Here is a 24,091-nt window from a genome sequence, read left to right on the forward strand (position 1 = left end):
TCCTCACTGTAACGGCTTGGAGTCACTTGTTCATCGTTTATAAGCTATGTGAGTACGCTTCCTCACTGTAACGGCTTGGAGTCACTTGTTCATCGTTTATAAGCTATGTGAGTACGCTTCCTCACTGAAACGGCTTGGAGTCACTTGTTCATCGTTTATAAGCTATGTGAGTACGCTTCCTCACTGTAACGGCTTGGAGTCACTTGTTCATCGTTTATAAGCTATGCGAGTACGCTTCCTCACTGAAACGGCTTGGAGTCACTTGTTCATCGTTTATAAGCTATGCGAGTACGCTTCCTCACTGAAACGGCTTGGAGACACTTGTTCATCGTTTATAAGCTATGCGAGTACGCTTCCTCACTGAAACGGCTTGGAGTCACTTGTTCATCGTTTATAAGCTATGCGAGTACGCTTCCTCACTGAAACGGCTTGGAGACACTTGTTCATCGTTTATAAGCTATGCGAGTACGCTTCCTCACTGAAACGGCTTGGAGTCACTTGTTCATCGTTTATAAGCTATGCGAGTACGCTTCCTCACTGAAACGGCTTGGAGACACTTGTTCATCGTTTATAAGCTATGCGAGTACGCTTCCTCACTGAAACGGCTTGGAGTCACTTGTTCATCGTTTATAAGCTATGCGAGTACGCTTCCTCACTGAAACGGCTTGGAGACACTTGTTCATCGTTTATAAGCTATGCGAGTACGCTTCCTCACTGAAACGGCTTGGAGTCACTTGTTCATCGTTTATAAGCTATGCGAGTACGCTTCCTCACTGAAACGGCTTGGAGACACTTGTTCATCGTTTATAAGCTATGCGAGTACGCTTCCTCACTGAAACGGCTTGGAGTCACTTGTTCATCGTTTATAAGCTATGCGAGTACGCTTCCTCACTGAAACGGCTTGGAGACACTTGTTCATCGTTTATAAGCTATGTGAGTACGCTTCCTCACTGTAACGGGAAGCATCCAGAGAGTCAAATGCCGCTCCACATCCCCCTCTTAATCTATGTCTCTTCTATATGGTTGGATCTACACTCTTAGAGAAAAGGATTCCAAAAGGGTTCTTCAGCTGTCCCCATAGGAGAACCCTTTTTGGTTCAATGTAGAACCATTTTGGGTTCCATTTAGTACACTTTGTGGAAAGGGTTCTACATGGAACCCAAAACGGATCTACTTTTTTTTGTTTTGTTTACTGATTGGACATAGGCGACCCGCCCAACACTTTTATATGCAGAAAAAACCCTGGACCTAGGGGTGAAGCGATACAGCACTGGACATGGATGGGAAATCTATAATGTTGTTCTGTATAATGATGAAGAAATCATCATGTTGAACCGGGGATCTGATGGAGGGAGTTCTGAACACAGCACTAGATATCCATGGGAACTGTGTACAGTTGTGTGTTGAAGGAAATGGATATGATGCTAGATTTACTGTATGAATGGGTGGCGACTGACAATGTTGTTGCTATTAAAAGCAGTGCATTGTGTACATGTTTGCACTGCTCAAACATTGAGGTTGAAACCCTTTTGTGTGTGTGTGTGTGTGTGTGTGTGTGTGTGTGTGTGTGTGTGTGTGTTAACATCTTTATGTTCCTGACACACTATAATTCCTCAGATGCTTATTACGTACAGTACAACCAGCGGGACAGTCTATACTAGAGAAGAACTGGTTCTCTATCCTCCATGATGGTCATACATGAATCACTCCCTCAACATCCCTGTATACAGTCAGAAGGTAGTCACACCCCTTGACTATTTCCACATTTAGTTGTGTTACAACCTGAATTTAAAATGTGATTAAATTGAGATTGTTTTGTCATTGGCCTACACACAGTACCCCATCATGTCAAAGTGGAATTGTGTTTTTTGACATTAAAAAAAATAATAAAAAAAAGAGAATCTGAAATGTCTTGAGTCAATAAGTATTCAACCCTTTTGTTATGGCATACCTAAATAAGTTCAAGAGTAAAAATTTGCTTAACAAGTCACATAATAAGTTGCATGGACTCACTGTCTGTGCAATAAAAGTGTTTAACATCTTTTTTTTATTTTATGACTACCTCATCTCTGTACCCCACAGATAAAATCATCTGTATGGTCCCTCAGTCGAGCAGTCAATTTCAAACACCAATTCAAAAACAAAGTCCAGGGAGGATTTCCAATGCCTCGCGAGAAGGGCACCTAATGGTAGATGAGTGAAAATGAAAAAAGGAGACATTGAATGTCATGGAGCATGGTGAAGTTATTAATTCCACTTTGGATGGTGTATCAAAACACCCAGTCACTACAAAGATACAGGCATTCTTTCTAACTCAGTAGCCGGAGAGGAAGGAAACCGTTCAGGGATTTCACCATGAGGCCAATGGTGACTTTAAAACAGTTAGTTTTTTCCTATCAGATTCAACTCTGAGGATGGATCAACAACATTGTTGTTACTCCACAATACTAACCTACTTGACAGAGTGAAAATAAGGAAGCCTGTACAGAAACAAATATTTCAAAACATGCATCCTGTTAGCAACAAGGCACTAAAGTAATAGTGCAAAATATTAGGCAAAGCAATTCCCTTTTTGTCCTCAATAAAGTGTTAAGTTTGGGACAAATCCAATGCAACACTACTGAGTACCACTCCTCATATTTTCAAGCATAGTGGTGGCTGCATCATGTTATGGGTATGCTTGTAAATGTTAAGGACTGGGGAGTTTATCAGGATAAAAATAAATGTAATGGAGCTAAGAACAGGCAAATTCCTAGAGGAAAACCTGGTTCAGTCTGCTTTCCACCAGGCACTGGGAGATAAATTCAGCAGGACAATAACCTAAAACACAAGGCCAACTCTACACTGGAGTTGCTTACCAAAAATATTGAATGTTCCTGAGTGTCGAAGTTACAGTTTTGACTTAAATCTACATGAAAAACCTGAAAATGGTTGTCTAGCAATGATCAGCAACCAATATGACAGAGCTTTTAGAATTTTGAAAAAAATAATTGGCAAATGTTGCACAATCCAGGTGTGGAAAGCTGTATTCACTGCTAAAGATGCTTCTACAAATGATTGACTCATGGGTGTAAATACTTATGTAAATTAGATTTCTGTATTTCATTTTCAATAAATTCTTCCATTTTGTCATTCTGGGGTATTGTGTGTAGATGGGTGAGAAAATGAAGCTATTGTAATTGTTTTTGATTCATGCTGTAACATACAATGTGGAACCAGTCCAGCGGTATGAAGACTCTGGGAGGGTCTGTAACCCAGAGAATGGAGGGAGGCCTGACCATCTCCTCCACTCAAATGTACTAATGTTAGACCAAAACACCAAGCAAAGGGGTGTAGTGGGCGAGAAGCGACGCTAAGTTATTTTGGGCAGGTATGCGGTGTCTGGTTAAGGGGATGGCTGAGGCGAGGCCAACCGTTGGAATGTGGCTGAGTCTCGTTTTAACGGAGAGCTTCGGGATAGACTGCACTAAGGAGACCTCAATACCGCTCCAGAGTGGAAGATTTACTCTCATGTTTGTGGTCAAATACACAAATAGATCCGGTATCAGGCTTCACGGTTTCATATAGATAGATCTGGTATCAGGCTAACATTTTCATTGCATTAGGTCTCCCTTTTCTAAAGCAACTTTCAGTAGTTCCCAGCACAAAGTTTTCATGAAAATGACCAGTGTGTTTTGGCCTATGGAAGATTGATTCTCTAGTCCTGGCATTGTTTGACAAACACTAAGCAACTCAGACCACAAGTTACAGGATGGAGGGAATCCCTATACCACTGATTGACAGTTGGCTTGGCGGGGTGTGTGTGTGTTTTCCTTTCCTCCCTTAGCTTGAATAATTGATATGGAATTGATTTAAACTCATCCGATAAGTACTGCTTAGCTTGTTCATCAGGACACTTGGCATTGGACGGTTAGTGGAAAAGTGGACACCAGGAAAAGTGGACACAACGTTTATGTTTTACTTCCTATAATTATTGTCTGCTGTTTTTTCTCTACCTCAGTCAGCACTGTACTAAAGCTTTCATCTCCCAAAGCGACGGACGGAAGGATGGATGCTGGAAGCGATTGAAAACATTTGAGACCACAGAAGAGGAAGATTGTTTATTCACTGTGATTTACTGTGGATCATCTTAAAGCCACAGTCCTGAGACTGTGTTTCACCCCAACGTAAAACAACCACCTTATATTTTGGGTCAGGATGGGCTAAGACAGTTGTTGGTCTACTAAGCTCACGAGGCATGTATAAGTCATTCTTTCAGGATATTCTATTTAAGAAAGAATCAATGAGTATATCATTAATTGAAATGACCATTGAACAGGTAGAGACATCCCAGAGTGTCCCTTTTAACACACAAGCAGTATACACTACAATCGTCCTCTCTCACAGTGCACTGATAGGCTACAGACGTACGTAACTATCTGTCTCAATGCTATGTGGACATTGTATGAAGGTTTAAATGTCAAGCTGTTTCCTTTTCAATTCCCTTTGAATGGCCTTCTGGGAAATCTACAGGAGGCTTCTGGGAACTGCAGCGTGTGCGACCGGGCCTCATAAATACAAGTTAGCGTGGAGACAGTAAGGAGGCTGTCACTCTGATGTGTGTTGTTATTTGATGTAGGCCTTACAGGGCCATTAAGCAGTTGCTACATCCATTTTTTGGGGACTTAAAGATGTATGATCGTGAGCTCCAGAAGTATTGGGAAAATTATTGTAATGGCGAGAGGTTGACATGTCTTTGGGGACTATACGTAAACATGGTAGCATCCACATCAACGTAGAAGTGTTTAGAAACATACCATCAGAACCCAAAATATAAGCTTGCTTTACTCAAAACTATGATGTTGATATCATGGATGGTCAGTCCTTGCATCCATAGCTCTGTCTATGAATTTGAGAAGGGTTACATTTCTCCAGCATCATCCCTCAGCTTTTTACAGAAATGGGGGCTGGGAATTTGCTTTGTTATTGTTTCTACTGCTGATTGCCGTTTTTAAGGCCTTATCGGAGTCCAAAAGGTGCACGCATCCACACAGCACTGTTCTAGAAGATTCAGTCGTTGGCTTTCATACTTATTGAATTCTCAGCGCTGCTCAAGCAATTTCTCCAGCTGTCAACACATTCAAATGATTGTGTGGGAGTTTTGGGGGGGTGGTGCGTGTTTGAGCTGTGCGTCCCCCGCGGACTGTTGTCTCGGAGCCGCATAGGACAGTGGCTCTGCGTCTGTGGACTCTGAATTACACTTTAGTGCATGTGTTGTAGTAGTCCTCTGATCAGTCGGCCTAGATAATGAGAGTTTAATGGGCACGTCATGGTAGGAATACGTTTTGAAAGTAGTATGATCGTCTATCAGCTCGTCCGCCATTCTCATGATGATGTCATGCCGTTCCCGTCGCCTCCCTTTGTCCCGCAGCGGTTAACAAATTGACCAGACTACAGCTGTTTGACAACACTAACCACATATCAACTAACTACAACTCACTCATCATTTCACTCTGCGTCAATCCACTTGTGATTTTTGGGCAAAGTGTCTTGTAATTGTGTAGACAAGCTCAATTTGTCTGGACTCTTCTCTCCCCTTTTGTCTCTGTTCTATTCACTGACATACTGTCCCTCAACTATTGTACAGTCAATTAACATGGCTAATAGCATTTCTTCTGTTAAATGACGAAGCGTTGACTATATGTAAACACCTTCGTCCTCGAGGGAGACGTGTTTGCAAGCTAATTCCTGAGGGTCCATGGCTTACTCATGCTCGGCCTGCCAGTGTCCCAAATGGCACCCTGTTCCCTATAGAGTGCACTACTTTTGACCAGAGCCCATAGCACTTTACAGGGAATTGGGTGCCGTTTCAGATGCAGAACACTACTTCAACTGCTTTAGTGTTATGGGTCCTTCACTGGAACGTTCTTTTGTCGGGAAGATTCCTTCGCTCATGAGATGCTACTCGAGATACTTGAACCTCAGTCAAGGAGAGTAGTGAATGTTAATAAGGGGAGGGACGGGGGTTTCGGGGAGGGTTAGAGGGATGGGGTAAGGGAGGGGTCCTCGATTGTCCGCGCTGTTGAAAGCAGCTGTGTGTCTTTTGTGCTCGGCCACTGCTTCATTGTTCAAACCTGCCAACCCAGAGGGAGAGATGAATACGGGAGAGAGGGAGAGAGGGAGAGAGGGAGAGAGGGAGGGAGGGAGAGTGAGTCCAACAAGTGAAAGGGGAGCAAACTTTTTTAAAGTGAAAAAATAATGCCCTCTCCCTTTCTACCACAATAATAAGACTATAAGAAGACATTTGAAAAAGGAGAGAGAGAGAGAGAACCCTGTGTGCTCTTGCCTTGAGAGAATTCAAATCCCCCTCTCCCCCCTCCATTCAAAAGCCTTCCTTCTCCCTGCAAGCGGCATTCCCTCGTAGCCCTGAACAGAGAGCCTAAGTTGTGTTCTATTGTTTTCCCCTCTGGAATAAGATAAGGGAAGGGCCTGGTTAGAAAGAAAAGGAGAGGAAACGGGAGAATCAACGAGTGCAGCCAATCAATGCAGCAACAGTTCCTCTCTTCTGCGCACTGCACACTCATTGTCACAATGGGAGAGGCGTGAGTTGGGGAGAGAGGGAGAGGCGTGAGTTGGGGAGAGAGGGAGAGGAAGGAGTAGAGTAATAGTGGACTGCAGGGGGATCCTGACTCATTCACTCTGAAGGGAAGGAAGGAAAGGATTTGTTGCTAATCTTTCCATCTGTCTGTCTCAGGTCAGTAGTACTGTACTATACTTATACATTGTGTGTGTCTGTGTCTCAGGTCAGCAGTACTGTACTATACTTATACATTGTGTGTGTCTGTGTCTCAGGTCAGCAGTACTGTACTATACTTATACATTGTGTGTGTGTATTCCTCTCTGGTTTCTGTGTGTGTATTCTCAGTCAGACAGGCGATAACAGCAGCTATACCACTAGTGTGTGGCAACAGGAGTGTTCACAGCTCACTGCAGATAGTTTAGGGCCGTCACTAGTTACCACAGCCACAGTCATATCTAAACCCTGCCTATTTCTACAATTGATTTTCTTAAAATATTATTTTAAATCTAACATTAAACCTAACCTTAACCACACTGCTAACATTATGCCTAACCTTAACCTTAAATTAAGACCAAAAATCTCATTTTTGTTTTCATGAATTTTTCCAATAATACAGTTGCTAAGCCAGATAGTGTAGGGATGGTTGCTAAGCCAGATAGTGTAGGGATGGTTGGAAAGCTTTGATCTGTGCAGTTCAATTAATCAGATGAAAGAGAGTTTCCTAGTAACAGTTTTGAGATGTGAAATCAGTCAGTGGTGTGTATGTGCCTGTAAGATTACTTTCTTCTGGGGTATTGAGGATGACTGACTTGTGTCTGTTGTTGTTGGGATGTTGTCCAAAGTATAAGAAGCTCATATAGAGGAATGCTTTGTATTCCCCCCCAAAGAGCAATTACCTTCACAAACACAGTGAAGAATAGACCTGGGAATGAGGTTGATGGGTCTGTTTTACAACAGAGGTGCCGCCCATCCTCAAGTGTCAACGTGCTTAATGTGTGTGGGTGTGGGTGTGGCCTTGCGGGTAGCTTTGGAGTGTGTGTAAACATTTATACCAGATTGTTAACACCACACATCTATCTGACCTGCATGGCAGAGTTATGCACTAAAGTTAAATCGGTTTAAAAGGTCAAAGTACCAACAGTCTATCCCAATACACTCACTTCAATCCCTTCCTAAGACACACACACAGAGTCCAATGGCGGCGAGCTTTACACCACTCCAGCCGACGCTTGTGATTGTGCATGGTGATCTTAGGCTTGTGTGTGGCTGCTCGGGCCATGGAAACCCAAAGAAACAGTTATTGTGCTGACGTTGCTTCCAGAGGCTGTTTGGGACTCGGTAGTGAGTGTTGCAACTGAGGACAGACAATTCTTACGTGCTTCAGCACTCTGTGGTCCCGTTTTGTGAGCTTGTGTGGCCCACTACTTTGCGGCTGAGCCGTTGTCGCTCCTAGACGTTTCCAAATGACAATAATAGCACTTACAGTTGACCCGGGCAGCTCTAGCAGGTCAGAAATTTGATGAAGTGACTTGTTGGAAAGGTGGCATCCTATGACGGTGCTACGTTGAAAGTCACTGAGCTCTTCAGTAAGGCCATTCCACTCCCAGTGTTTGTCTATGGAGATTGCATGGCCGTGTGCTCAATTTTATACACCTGTCAGCGACGGGTGTGGCTGAAATAGCCGAATGCACTACTTTGAAGTGTCAAAAATGTATTATTTGGGGTTATTATGATGGGAAATTATTTCAACTGATTCTAGAGGCATGGTCACTTGTTTTGGTGGTAGTAATGAGGTAGATAACTGGAGAGTTGCTCTGTTGAATGATTTATTAATGTAATTATATCCTTATTAAGAGGTTAGGTAGCACTCCGTATCCGAGACGAGACAACATTGTGAGGCATATATAGATTTTGTTCATGGTCCAAGAGGACAGAAATCATTTGATTGTCAGTGCGACTGTGATCTTTTGACAAGCCTATCAAGTCTGAGACCACATAACAGACAGGCTGTCAAGAAGAATCAGGTGTTCTTGTCAAGTACCTTTATGTCTCGTCTGAAATGGCTGAGTTTGATTGGTTTGTTTCTCTGAGACACCTGCACTTCATGACAGTCCTCAGGGTTGAGCACACACACACACACACACACACACACACACACACACACACACACACACACACACACACACACGTGTACACAGACATACACCGATCGATGCCCACCCTTTCCCTCAACCCTGCACTCACCACTTGAGTGAAAGTGAAGGAGTATACCAGAATAGAATAAACAGTGGCTTGCGAAAGTATTCACCCCCTTTGGCATTTTTCCTAATTTGTTGCCTTACAACCTGGAATTAAAAATGATTTGGGGGGGGTTGTATCATTTGATTTACACAACATGCCTACCACTTTGAAGATTCAAAATATTTGTTCTAATGAAACGAGCAAGAAAAAAAAGAAAAAACAGAACTTGAGCATCGTGCATAACTATTCACCCCCCCAAGTCAATACTTTGTAGAGCCACCTTTTGCAGCAATTACAGCTGCAAGTCTCTTGCGGTATGTATCTATAAGCTTGGCACATCTAGCCACTGGAATTTTTGACCCATTCTTCAAGGCAAATCTGCTCCAGCTCCATCAAGTTGGATGGGTTCCGCTGGTGTACAGCAATCTTTAAGTCATACCACAGATTCTCAACTGGATTGAGGTCTGGGTTTTCACTAGGCCATTCCAAGACATTTAAATGTTTCCCCATAAACCACTTGAGTGTAGCTGTATGCTTAGGATCATTGTCCTGCTGGAAGGTGAACCTCCGTCCCAGTCTCAAATCTCTGGAAGACTGAAACAGGTTTCCCTCAAGAATTTTCCTATATTTAGCGCCATCCATCATTCCTTCAATTCTGACCAGTTTCCCAGTCCCTGCCAATGAAAAACATTGGATGGTGTTATCAGGGTGATGAGAGGTGTTGGGTTTGCGCCAGACATAGCGTTTATCTTGATGGCCAAGAAGCTCAATTTTAGCCTCATCTGACCCGAGTACCTTCTTCCATATGTTTGCGGAGTCTCCCACATGCCTTTTGGTGAACACTTTAAGCAATGGCTGGCCACTCTTCCGTAAAGCCCAGCTCTGTGAGGTGTACGGCTTAAAGTGGTCCTATGAACAGAAACTCCAATCTCCACAGCTCCTTCAGGGTTATCTTTGGTCTCTTTGTTGTCTCTCTGATTAATACCCTCCTTGCCTGGTCTGTGAGTTTTGGTGGGCTGCCCTCTCTTGGCAGGTTTGTTGTGGTGACATATATTTTTTTCCATTTTTTAATAATGGATTTAATGGCGCTCCGTGGGATGTTCAAAGATTCGGATAATTGTTTATAACCCAACCCTGATCTGTACTTCTCCACTATACTTTGTCCCTGACCTGTTTGGAGAGCTCTTCATGGTGCCGCTTGCTTGGTGGTGCCCCTTTCTTAGTGGTGTTGCAGACTCTGGGGCCTTTCAGAACAGGTGTGTGTATATATACTGAGATCATATGACAGATCATGTGACACTTAGATTACACACAGGTGACTTTATTTAACTAATTATGTGACTTCTGAAGGTAATTGGTTGCACCAGATCTTATTTAGGGGCTTCATAGCAGAGGGGGTGAATACATATGCACGCACCACTTTTCCCTTGTTTAAAATATATATATATATATATATATATAAATAATAAGTAATTTTTTTCATTTCACTTCACCAATTCTGACTATTTTGTGTATGTCCATTACATGAAATCCAAATAAAAATCAATTTAAATTACAGGTTGTAATGCAACAAAATAGGAAAAACGCCAACGAGGATGAATACTTGTGCGAGGCACTGTAACTAAGCCTATTTTATCCCCTAGCAGAGGTAAGCAGTCACCAAACACCATCTCTCGACACATTGCTTCCATCTATGCCAGTACAGTACAGGCAGTCTGTCCTTGACAAAGGCAGGTCTGAACAGATACTTCACATTTTAGTTACAGTTCAGGCTACATAGTACATCTCTTATCAATAGCTAGTAATGGGCAGTTTGGGGATTTTGAGATCACAGTGGTGTTGTCAAGCAGGGTTTTGTCGACCCGGTGAAAGATAAGTGTTTGGGGTCATGAGAGGTAAAGTGAGTCAAGAGGACACCCCAGACTCTGTTTATAGGTGAGGTCAACATGTCCCTCGGTCATCACCTCAATGCCAATGCTGCTATGTATGAGAAGAGTCCCCTTAATAGCCCAACCAGGTCGGTGGTGAGAAGTTACTGTGTAATGATTCTGATGTACAGCTAGTGGATATGAAGCGTGTGTTGGATCTGAACCAAAGCTCTGTGAGGAAAAGCAATGCTGACCTTGGCTTGACCAGAACGGTCTTCAAAAGGGTTGGACAGAGTTCATTCTGGGACTTCCACCTGTGAGGCGGGGTGCGGTCGGTTGACTTGCGGTGGGTGCGGTCGGTTGACTTGCGGTTAAGGTCACTCAGGAGTAGCCGGGGGTCAGAGGGAAAATTAACCTTGGTTTCCGCCCCTGCCAGGAGACTGTAACAAAAACAGCCAGTCCAGACCAGCACGGCACACCCACTCCTGTGTGTAAATCTCACTGACATCTCACTGAGAGGAGAGAGAGCAAAACCCCTGTTGACTGCATCAGAACCAGACCTGGGTCCAACCAGTATGTACTCTATACTTTCAAATACTATGAGAATTTGCTTTAGCCTGACCTGGAGTGTCAAATGGGTGGGTTTTCTAATCAAAGTGTATTTGTCACATGCGCCGAATACAACAGGTGTAGTAGACCTTACCGTGAAATGCTTACTGACAAGCCCTTAACCAACAATGCAGTTCAAGAAAGAGTTAATAAAATATTTACGGGCCTCCCGGGTGGCGCAGTGCCAGCTGTGCCATCAGAGACTCTGGGTTCGCGTCCAGGCTCTGTCGTAACCGGCCGCGACCGGGAGGTTCGTGGGACGACGCACAATTGGCCTAGCGTCGTCCGGGTTAGGGAGGGTTTGGCCGCTAGGGATGTCCTTGTCTCATCGCGCACCAGCGACTCCTGTATCGGCCCGGGCGCAGTGCGCGTTAGCCACGGTTGCCAGGTGCACGGTGTTTCCTCCGACACATTGGTGCGGCTGGCTTCCGGGTTGGATGCGCGCTGTGTTAAGAAGCAGTGCGGCTTGGTTGGGTTGTGTATCGGAGGACGCATGACTTTCAACCTTCGTCTCTCCTGAGCCCGTATGGGAATTGTAGCGATGAGACAAAGTAGTAGCTACTAAAACAATTGGATACCATGAAATTGGGGAGAAAAAGGGGTAATAAATAAATAAATAAATAAATAATAATATTTACTAAATAAACTAAAGTAAAAAAAAAAGAAAGAAAAGTAACCCAATAAAATAACGTGGGGCTCTTCCATTGGTTCAAGTGCTCCAGGCAACCTCTATCAAAACCCTGACAAAGTACTGGAAAGCGAACAAATACCATTTAAACCCAGATCAGTGAAGGGCTTTCTGCCAAAGAGAAGCCGTTCCTCCTCCCATCTCAAGTTTCTGACATGGGAACACTCCGAGATTCCCAGAAACATCTGTAAAAAGGGAACTACCTGTGAGTGAATCAGTCTACGACGTCAACAGAGGAGTATGTCTGACATCAATGGAGGGGGAAATAGAGGATTAGTTTACCAGTCTCAATGGGGACATCGGCTAGTTAATGTACGCACGCGCACACACCAGGGATACCAGACTTGAAACTAACTCCATTTACTGGCATCAAAACAAACATCACCATAGACACTCACAGCTTTATCATCAAGAATCCAATGTATTCATATGTTCCTAGACCTACATAACCTTCCACTGTATTCATAACATGTTCCTAGACCCACATAACCTTCCACTGTATTCATATGTTCCTAGACCCACATAACCTTCCACTGTATTCATAACATGTTCCTATACCCACATAACCTTCCACTGTATTCATAACATGTTCCTATACCCACATAACCATCCACTGTATTCATAACATGTTCCTATACCCACATAACCTTCCACTGTATTCATAACATGTTCCTATACCCACATAACCTTCCACTGTATTCATAACATGTTCCTATACCTACATAACCTCCCACTGTATTCATAACATGTTCCTAGACCCACATAACCTTCCACTGTATTCATAACATGTTCCTATACCCACATAACCTTCCACTGTATTCATATGTTCCTATACCCACATAACCTTCCACTGTATTCATAACATGTTCCTATACCCACATAACCTTCCACTGTATTCATAACATGTTCCTATACCCACATAACCTTCCACTGTATTCATAACATGTTCCTATACCCACATAACCTTCCACTGTATTCATATGTTCCTATACCCACATAACCTTCCACTGTATTCATAACATAACATGTTCCTATACCCACATAACCTTCCACTGTATTCATATGTTCCTATACCCACATAACCTCCCACTGTATTCATATGTTCCTATACCCACATAACCTTCCACTGTATTCATAACATGTTCCTATACCCACATAACCTTCCACTGTATTCATAACATGTTCCTATACCCACATAACCTTCCACTGTATTCATAACATGTTCCTAGACCTACATAACCTTCCACTGTATTCATAACATGATCCTAGACCCACATAACCTTCCACTGTATTCATATGTTCCTATACCCACATAACCTTCCACTGTATTCATAACATGTTCCTAGACCTACATAACCTTCCACTGTATTCATAACATGATCCTAGACCCACATAACCTTCCACTGTATTCATATGTTCCTAGACCTACATAACCTTCCACTGTATTCATAACATGTTGCTATACCCACATAACCTTCCACTGTATTCATATGTTCCTAGACCTACATAACCTTCCACTGTATTCATAACATGTTGCTATACCCACATAACCTTCCACTGTATTCATAACATGTTCCTATACCCACATAACCTTCCACTGTATTCATAACATGTTCCTATACCCACATAACCTTCCACTGTATTCATAACATGTTCCTAGACCTACATAACCTTCCACTGTATTCATAACATGTTCCTAGACCCACATAACCTTCCACTGTATTCATAACATGTTCCTATACCCACATAACCTTCCACTGTATTCATAACATGTTCCTATACCCACATAACCTTCCACTGTATTCATAACATGTTCCTATACCCACATAACCTTCCACTGTATTCATAACATGTTCCTAGACCTACATAACCTTCCACTGTATTCATAACATGTTCCTATACCCACATAACCTTCCACTGTATTCATATGTTCCTAGACCCACATAACTTTCCAGTGAACAAATATGAGCTATAAGTTGGAATGTGATCCATATCAGGTGTTCTTTTATCCCGGCCCAAATACATGTCACCTGTCCAGTTGTCTCAGCCTCTTTAGCCTCTCTGGGCGGATGGAGGGCCCTGGCTGCCCAAATACATGTGGGTTAGTTTAGTGTAGAACTGCTAAAAACTCTATTGAAAATGTGCAGAAGAAAGTTGGGGCTTTGGCCGTCCGGATCTCGACGTAACTTCACCTCCCTTTCTCTCCAAATGCTTCCCCAAAACAAACCGTTTACACTGTGGAGTTGATAGCTTTACATACAAAGAAACACACACACACACACACACACACACACACACACACACACACACACACACACACACACACTGTATATTGTGGTGTGTGGTTAGTTTTTTCTCGCCTGCAAAATGAAGTACAGCTGACATGGACAGCTGGTAGCTGTGCTGTTGAGTGACATAATCACAGACCAGCCAACCAGCTGATATATCACACACGCACGCACACACGCACGCACGCCCGCCCGCCCGCCCACCCGCCCGCCCACTCCCGTACTCCCTAAAGTAGAAACATAGGGACAGGAAGTTGAAGGGACATTCAGAGCCACCAGGGAGAGATACTAGCAGCACAATACTTCACTATCAAGGAACACAATGTTCCCTTCTCTCTGACTCCCTGAGTCTTTAGATGGGGGTTGATGGGGTCAGTAGGTCTCTCCCTGAGTCTTTAGATGGGGGTTGATGGGGTCAGTGAGTCTCTCCCTGAGTCTATACATGTTGGTTGATCAGTGAGTCTTTTTTTGTAATGATTTACATTTTAAAACATTATTAAACTACTAAACTTCACGCCCCCACAGTGGGTTGCAAGAAGTCACACATTCTATAAGTTTGCAGATGACACAACAGTGGTAGGCCTGATTGCCGACAACGACGAGACAACCTATAGGGAGGTCAAAGACCTGGCCGTGTGGTGCCAGGACAACAACCTCTCCCTCAACGTGATTAAGACAAAGGAGATGATTGTGGACTACAGGAAAAAGAGGACCGAGCACACCCCCATTTTCATCGATGGGGCTGCAGTGGAGCAGGTTGAGAGCTTCAAGTTCCTTGGTGTCCACATCACCAACAAACTTACATGGTCCAAGCACACCAATACAGTCGTGAAGAGGGCACGACAAAACCTATTCCCCCTCAGGAGACTGAAATGATTTGGCATGGGTCCTCAGATCCTCAAAGGCTTCTACAGCTGCACCATCGAGAACATCCTGACTGGTTGCATCACTGTCTGGTATGGCAACTGCTCGGCCTCCGACCACAAGGCACTACAGAGGGTAGTGCGCACGCCCCAGTACATCACTGGGGCCAAGCTTCCTGCCATCCAGGACCTATATACCAGGAAGTGTCAGAGGAAGGTCCTAAAAATTGTCAAAGACTCCAGACAACCTATTCATGAACTGTTCTCTCTGCTACCGCACGGCAAGCAGTACCGGAGCGCCAAGTCTAGATCCAAGAGGCTTTTAAACAGCTTCTACCCCCAAGCCACAAGACTCCTGAACATCTAATCAAATGGCTACCCAGACTATTTGTAATGCCTCACCCCCTCTTTACACCACTGCTACTCTCTGTTATCTATCCATAGTCACTTTAATAACTCTACCTACATGTACATACTACCTCAACTAACCGGGTTCCTCCGCACGTTGACAATGTACCGGCACCCCCCTGTATATAGTCTCGCTATTGTTTTATTTTAATGCTGCTCTTTAATTACTTGTTACTTTTATCTCTTATTCTTATCTGTATTTTTTTTAAACTGCACTGTTGGTTCGGGGCTGATAAGTAAGCATTTCACTGTAAGGTCTACCTACACCTGTTGTGTTCGGCGCATGTGACTAATAGAATTTGATTTGATGCATCCTATGACCCATGGTAGTTGGCCATCCTGACAGAGAGTATCTTATAACAGTATCACATCCCTGACTCGTGGCCACACTTTGTGGGGAATTTCAGTTGGATACAACTGAAGAATCAGGGAGAGGACATCTAGATTGACGGCAACTGCAAATCTCTCAGCTTGAGGCGATAATGTAACTATTCTCTTCAAGCACAATATTCAAAACTTACGCCCCAAAACCATGAGAGAACTGCCAAGAATAGAAGAGCAAAAATGAGGCCCAAACAACCTGCTGCAAGGTCCTTTTTATTGCTTTTCAAGGGACCAGTTTAACAAATATTTGAGAACATTTGAGTCAATTTCAGAGTTTGAAAGGATTGCATTAGAGATGCCGTCACTGTGGCAGCGAACGCCATGGAAACCGGATACGTATGACTGATTTACGATTGGCCTAGAGACAGAGCAGGCGGCCAATCCGCATTTTTCTGAGTCCAAATAACACCACGTAATCTAGCCAAACAAGACATTGAGCTAAAACTATAAATTCTACGACAAGCTTCTCAACAGTGGCCACTTTTCAACACTTTATCAGACAAATCATGTCTGAGCTGATCTTGTATTAGAGCTGGGCCATATGGACAACAATCCATATTGCGGTAAATTGCCTGAATTGATGCGATAACAGTAAAGTTCATAACGTGAATGTGCACCAGTTTTCTGTTGTATTGTTCTTTAAGCTACTAATTCTAGTTTGTAACCATCAATTGTCCCATTAACCATCACCTATATATTAGCAAATGTATTACATTTCAAACTTCACATTCTAGTGTAGGCTACTTATCCTTAATGAAGGTTATTATTCAAAATGCCAGGGGTAAGTGATGGGAATGAGCGATGGTTGAAGCCTATAGACATGGCCACGTCTGGATGAGCTGTTCTGCTGTGACGGAGACACGGTGGTTGTGGGAAGGAGACTAGGTGGCCTCGTTGTTGATGAGCACCTACCCGCTTTAGTTGCAGTACATCGACAAGCTTGGAAGAACACGGGAGTGTGTGTGTGTGTGTGTGTGTGTGTGTGTGTGTGTGTGTGTGTGTGTGTGTGTGTGTGTGTGTGTGTGTGTGTGTGTGTGTGTGTGTGTGTGTGTGTGTGAGAGAGCGGTTGTGGAGTGGGTGGGTAGTGATGGGAGAGGATACAGGAAGAAGGATATTACTTTACTCTGGTCCTGGCCTTGTGAGTTCCTGGATAACAATGGATATTCCATTTCCACATCTGTACACACACACACACACACACTGTGAACCTCTGGGAATCCAGAACCCAGACCCTTAATTTTTTTTGGAGTCAGAAAATGATGACCTCACCAGGGCTTGGAGTGATGTCATGGTTTATATTGACTCTACCTCTCAGAGCTGGTGAACATATGCTGGGGATTACAAGGCCTGCTAATTTCCTCCTCTCTCTCTCTCTCTCTCTCTCTGCATCTCACTACCTTTCTTTCTCTGTATCGCTTCTCGCCTCTCTCTTTCTCCCCCTGTTGCTACCTCTCTGATGCTCCCCTCGTTCTCTCTCTCTCTCTCTGTCTCTCTCTCTCTGTCTCTCTCTCTCTGTCTCTCTCTGTCTGTCTCTCTCTCTCTGTCTCTCTCTCTGTCTGTCTCTCTCTCTGTCTCTCTCTCTCTCCGAGACTATTAACTAAAACTTGGAACTCATGTATGATGTGTGAAGTCATACTGGGTTCCTTCCCTTTATAAGTCAAGGGTCACACGCCTCATATCATGGGAATCACATCAGGGCGGAACCACACAGATCTCAATGCTGGAACTTAAATATTTAAATGTGGTTAAAATGGTTGAGAGTTCAGTCGTATGGATCAAGGGATGGGTAGGGAATTCAGAGGGGTCAAGGGATGGGTAGGGAATTCAAAGAGGGATCAAGAATTTGATATCAACTACTAGGGAATCTTCTGTTGCTGTCGCCAATTCAACTTAAAATCCTCAACCCATAACTTATGCTGGGGCTGCACATCTGTTGAGACTGCTGGAGTGATTGTCTCCCTGGTCTTGAGATGGTCCTGTTTTACTGTTTTTTGGAGTGTTTGGAGTGCTCCTGTTTTCATATCAGATCTCTGAGGAAATGAAGATGAGGTATGTGGAAGAAAGAATGCAAGTGGCGTGAGAGATTGAATGGATACAAGATGGAGAGATGGAAAAAGATGGAGGGGGAACTGAGGTGATATAAAACAAAAGTCCTGACCGAGGGATACAGACTGATGTAGAACATATATTACATTGAAACAAAGATGGAGAGATGGAAGGATTGGGAAGAGAAAGAGAGAGGATTCTAGAGTGATATTAAACACTGATGTCACTCAGAAAGCTATTGTGCAGATGAAGAAGGAGACATTGAAGACAGGAAGAGAGCCATATTGGATTGTAGGGCTGGGAATTGCCAGGGACTTCACGGTACAATATTACCACGATACTTAGGTGCCGATACGATATTTATTGCGAATCTCACGATTCTTCTATATGTCTTGCAATTCGATACTGTGATTTTATAGCGATTTGATGTTCCAAGCACATTGCTCACTATATGTCTGCTGCATGAGAAAACGCACAAATAATATTGCGATATTGTCAATGATATGATATACTATCAGAAATAATGTCCCGACTTGTACCCTACCGTTCAAAAGTTTGGGGGCACTTAGAAATGTCCTTGTTTTTGAAAGAAAAGCGCTTTTTTTTGTCCATTAAAATAATATCAAATTGATCAGAAATACAGTGTAAATGACTATTGTAGCTGGAAACGGACAATTTTTTTTACGGAATATCTTCATAGGCGTACAGAGGCCCACTATCAGAAACCATCACTCCTGTGTTCCAATGGCACAGTGTGTTAGCTAATCCATGTTTATCATTTTAAAAGGCTAATTGGGACTCTCCTTCCCAACAGCCATAGAGAGGGAGGAGAGAAAGTCATTTTTCATTCAGAGATTTGGATTAAGGCTGTTGTGGATTATAAACACTTTAAGCCTTTCCAAAACATACACACACCGATAAATTAGCGACCGAGCAACCGTCTGTTCTCGTCCACAAGTTGAACTAAAAAATAAACTCCCGACTAGAAGTAGTCGATGGGTGGCAGGAAGCCCAACCACATCCAGAGTCTCAGTTGGGTTGTTGGCTTTAGCCCATCCATCCATCTTCTGCTGGGGACTTCAGGGGGAGTTGTGTAAGGTCCACACCCTAAAGTCTGGCTCTTGTTCTGGGCCACAGCTTCCCAAGAAACCTGCCTCCTGGGTTCCAGGAGCGTGACAGCAGATGGGGTTTTGGAGAGGGAGTGTGTGGATGGGTCTGGGTGGGTGGGTGGGTGCACGTGCGTGCCTGATGTATCAGTTTCCATTGTCAAAAGCTGGAGACGAGTCCCATAGTGCTAGTGAGGGACCGAAAGGAAAAGAGGATAGAGGGAGCGGGGCTTGGAGGGAGAGAGAGAGAGGAAGAGAGAGAGAGGGGCTTGGAGGGAGGGAGGGAGTGAGGGAGAGGGAGGAAGAGAGAGAGAGGGGCTTGGAGGGAGGGAGAGAGAGGAAGAGAGAGAGGGGCTTGGAGGGAGGGAGTGGGAGAGGGAGGAAGAGAGAGAGAGGGGCTTGGAGGGAGGGAGTGGGAGAGGGAGGAAGAGAGAGAGAGGGGCTTGGAGGGAGAGAGAGAGAGGAAGAGAGAGAGGGGCATGGAGGGAGGGAGTGAGTGAGGGAGAGGGAGGAAGAGAGAGAGAGGGGCTTGGAGGGAGGGAGAGGGAGGAAGAGAGAGAGGGGCTTGGAGGGAGGGAGGGAGGGAGAGGGAGGAAGAGAGAGAGAGGGGCTTGGAGGGAGAGAGAGGGAGGAAGAGAGAGAGAGGGGCTTGGAGGGAGGGAGGGAGGGAGGGAGAGGGAGGAAGAGAGAGAGAGGGGCTTGGAGGGAGGGAGGGAGGGAGTGAGGGAGAGGGAGGAAGAGAGAGAGAGGGGCTTGGAGGGAGGGAGAGGGAGGAAGAGAGAGGGGCTTGGCGGGAGGGAGAGGGAGGAAGAGAGAGAGAGGGGCTTGGAGGGAGGGAGAGGGAGGAAGAGAGAGAGAGGGGCTTGGAGGGAGGGAGAGGGAGGAAGAGAGAGAGGGGGGCTTGGCGGGAGGGAGAGGGAGGAAGAGAGAGAGGGGCTTGGCGGGAGGGAGAGGGAGGAAGAGAGAGAGGGGCTTGGAGGGAGGGAGAGGGAGGAAGAGAGAGAGAGGGGCTTGGAGGGAGGGAGAGGGAGGAAGAGAGAGAGAGGGGCTTGGAGGGAGGGAGAGAGAGGAAGAGAGAGAGAGGGGCTTGGAGGGAGGGAGAGGGAGGAAGAGAGAGAGAGGGGCTTAGAGGGAGGGTGCCTTGGTATGTGTCGTTGGCCCGTGGTTGTTTTTCCTCCGTATTGTCATTTCCTCTGCAGCTTGACTTGGAGCGCTCCGAACAGTCCGAAGGCTGCGAACGGGAACAAACAACACCACAGAGGAGCTGGGAAACCTAAACATTTATTCAGCGAGCCTGATGGGTGTTCCCTCTTTTTTGTTGTGCCCTCTCTTCTGTAGCATGTGAGAGGGTTGTAATCTAAACATTTATCAGGGGAACCTGATGGTTCCTCTCTCTCCTCTCTGCACTGCAGGCATCTCTAAAGAGTAGCCTATATACTGTTGACGTTGTTATGAGTCAGTGCATCCTCTATTAAACTCCTCAGCCTGTTGTCTGTCTGTCTGTCTGAACTCCTCAGCCTGTTGTCTGTCTGTCCCTCTGAACTCCTCAGCCTGTTGTCTGTCTGTCCCTCTGAACTCCTCAGTCTGTTGTCCGTCTGTCCCTCTGAACTCCTCAGCCTGTTGTCTGTCTGTCCCTCTGAACTCCTCAGTCTGTTGTCTGTCTGTCTGTCTGAACTCCTCAGCCTGTTGTCTGTCTGTCCCTCTGAACTCCTCAGCCTGTTGTCTGTCTGTCCCTCTGAACTCCTCAGCCTTTTGTCTGTCCCTCTGAACTCCTCAGCCTGTTGTCTGTCTGTCCCTCTGAACTCCTCAGCCTGTTGTCTGTCTGTCCCTCTGAACTCCTCAGCCTGTTGTCTGTCTGTCCCTCTGAACTCCTCAGCTAGCTCCAGCTCTTGGAACACAAGGGAATCATCCAGTAGGTGCTGTTGCTGAACTGAAGAGCACCTTTCATTCAGGTCCTTTGACTGTCTTTTCATGCTTTTGAAACGTTCCATTCAGGCTTCATTATCACCTAGAATGAGTTGGATCACCTAGAATGAGTTGGATCACCTAGAATGAGTTGGATCACCTAGAATGAGTTGGATCACCTAGAATGAGTTGGATCACCTAGAATGAGTTGGATCACCTAGAATGAGTTGGCGGCGGCGGCGTCGTTGGAAGTCCTGCTTCCGAGCTTTTTCCAAGTTTTGGCAGGAAAAAGACGAGACAGATGGTTATGGAAGTCATTAACATTCCAGAGGGCGAACACATCGACACACACTCTCACACACACACACCACGAAGATGTGGACTCTTGTTTATTTTTCCACGTGCTGGGGCGGGACCATGCCCGAATGCTGCACTGTCTGTCCTTCACTGAGAGAGGAGAAGGTGGAGGGGAGGGGAGGGGGGTGCAGACGCCCCTGTCCTGAAAACAATACAAAGGGGCAGACAAATGAACGCTGTGGGCTCAGAGAGGGACAGGGGGAGTGGATTAGAGATGGATGGATGGACACAGAGGACTGGAGGCCAGAGAGGGAGAGATGAAGAGGGAGGTGTGGAAAGAGACATGGGTGAGGGGGGTGGTGTGTAAGTGACATGGGTGAGGGGGGGGTGAGATGGTGTGTAAGTGACATGGCATATGGACCAGAAGATCAACTTTCAGTCCTCAGTAGTTCCAGATTGTTGAATGCATGTGTTTCACTGCCCTAGATGTAACAGTATCTTCTTGAAGGGAGAAATCTTCTCCAAAGCTGATCCCCTTTCTCTGCAAAACAGTATCTGACCAGCCATAAAGAGACCTCAACTTCAGTATCTGATTTTCACCTCCTGGAAATGTGTTGTATCCAATACATCGTCATGGTCTACCACACACACACACACACACACACACACACACACACACACACACACACACACACACACACACACACACAAGCCATATATCCACGTTCAGGTCCCCAAAATGTGGAAATATCCCATTCCTCCTCCAGCTCTGTGTCCCAATAATCCCTCCTGTGGAGTTGGTGGGCGTATTGATCTTTAAACCAGAGAGGGTCATGGCTCGGACATGAAAGAAACGTCTCGAATCACCACGGAGACCTGTACAGTGAACTACAGTAGTACTGAGTGGCTGCTACTCTCTAGAATTATAGGCCTTGGGAGGGAGGAACTGCTACTCTCTAGAATGATAGGCCTTGGTAGGGAGGAACTGCTACTCTCTAGAATGATATACCTTGGTAGGGAGGAACTGCTACTCTCTAGAATGATATGCCTACTCTCTAGAATGATAGGCCTTGGTAGGGAGGAACTGCTTCTCTCTAGAATGATAGGCCTTGGAATAAGGAACTGCTGCTCTCTAGAATGATAGGCCTTGGGAGGGAGGAACTGCTACTCTCTAGAATGATAGGCCTTGGTAGGGAGGAACTGCTACTCTCTAGAATGATAGGCCTTGGTAGGGAGGAACTGCTACTCTCTAGAATGATAGGCCTTGGGAGGGAGGAACTGCTACTCTCTAGAAAGATAGGCCTTGGGAGGGAGGAACTGCTGCTCTCTAGAATGATAGGCCTTGGGAGGGAGGAACTGCTGCTCTCTAGAATGATAGGCCTTGGTAGGGAGGAACTGCTACTCTCTAGAATGATAGGCCTTGGTAGGGAGGAACTGCTGCTCTCTAGAATGATAGGCCTTGGGAGGGAGGAACTGAATGATTGTATGAGTGAAAAGTAAATATACCGATAACTGATATTTAAAATGTTAGTATTTAAAATTGTAGTAAATGACTTGCCTAGTTAAATAAAGGTTACACACACACACACACACACACCACACTGACCAAAAATACATTTTTGGGGCATTTACGTATGTCCCCATTACCAGTAAAACATAATCAAAACCCATTTCTTTCACTTACTTGCTGTGCTGTTTCGTTGTTCATTTGTTCAGTCTTTCATTCTCAACCAGGATTGCTATGGAACGCCGTTTGGGTCTTTGCGTGTCAAAAAAGATACACATCAAATAACACTGTTTGGCTAGCTTCCCAACACACAACCCGGTCCAGTCGAGCCTCACTAGCCAGATGAAGCTAGCTGGCTGCTTATAACGTTAGCTTTGGGCAACAGGGTTAAGTAGCTGGCTAGCTATTTATTTTCATGAACTGAAGTTCAATTTCAATAAGCGAACAACAAGTGCCAACCTAGCTAATACTTACTCACAAGGATTCCTAAATTATTGCTAAGAATAATGAAAATGACTGCAGTTTCTACTGGCCATTGTTTTCAGGCTGGTTGTATTGGTGCTAGCTAGGTACCAAGTTAAAGCTAGCCACCCCAGAAGTTGAGGTCGAACAAACTCTGCTTTATTACCAACGCTGTATTGTAAACACATCGTTCGTGGGCCGTGTTTACTTGTTTGCAGACTTTTTTGTACAGCTTTGACAGTGCTACTGTATCTTATTTTAACACGCAAAGACCCAAACGGCATTCCATAGTATGTATGTCGTGAAGCTAATAGCAGTGACGCTATTACTGTGTAACTCCGGTAGGGCAACATCTGAAAAATAGCGCACTTGGTAGTGTGTACCGATGCTCGACCAGTCTGCGAAAGCCAACATCACCCACGACAGAGAACGGTTGATGAAATGAAGGGCAATGAATTCCATTGTCTTGGCTTTAATGGATTTCGCCTTTGAGTTGTCTCGCTGAAATTGTCTTACTCTTTCAAATGACTGCTGGACTTGTTGACTGTTCGATCCACACAGCAGACATTGTGGGCTAGGTTAGGAATGCTGTGTTGCATGTGTAGCGCAAAATTTTACATGGCGTCATTAAGTCATGTTATATAGGTATGAACGGTAGCTTTGTCATCGGTTTTAACATTGGCGTTTAACTAGACATCAGGCCGATACTAATGTTGGCATTTTTTAGCTAATATCGTCTGATTCCTATATGTTCACCGATATATATTGTGCATCCCTAGTATTTACAATGGTGTTTGTTCTTCACTGGTTGCCCTTTTCTTGTGGTAACAGGTCACAAATCTTGCTGCTGTGATGGCACA

At 44.8% G+C, this 24,091-nt stretch overlaps 1 protein-coding gene across 12 annotated transcripts in view; it reads left to right on the forward strand.

Moving 5' to 3' along the window:
* The window catches only part of LOC110485619 (gamma-adducin), a 144,128-nt gene that overhangs the window by 49,243 nt on the left and 70,794 nt on the right, over nt 1-24,091 (forward strand). For 3 of the 12 annotated variants that reach the window (XM_090204364.1, XM_090204370.1, XM_090204375.1), the window contains exon 1: nt 6,272-6,733. The exons of the other annotated variants lie outside the window; for them this stretch is intronic. The gene's annotated coding sequence lies outside the window, so the exon portion shown is untranslated. Of the gene's footprint in view, nt 1-6,271; nt 6,734-24,091 lie in introns of those variants that run through there. 12 annotated transcript variants of the gene reach the window in all.

The sequence above is a fragment of the Oncorhynchus mykiss genome, chromosome 17 (genome assembly GCF_057628025.1).
Source record: "Oncorhynchus mykiss isolate SJ-2025 chromosome 17, ASM5762802v1, whole genome shotgun sequence".
In the NCBI taxonomy this organism is placed as follows: Eukaryota; Metazoa; Chordata; class Actinopteri; order Salmoniformes; family Salmonidae; genus Oncorhynchus; species Oncorhynchus mykiss.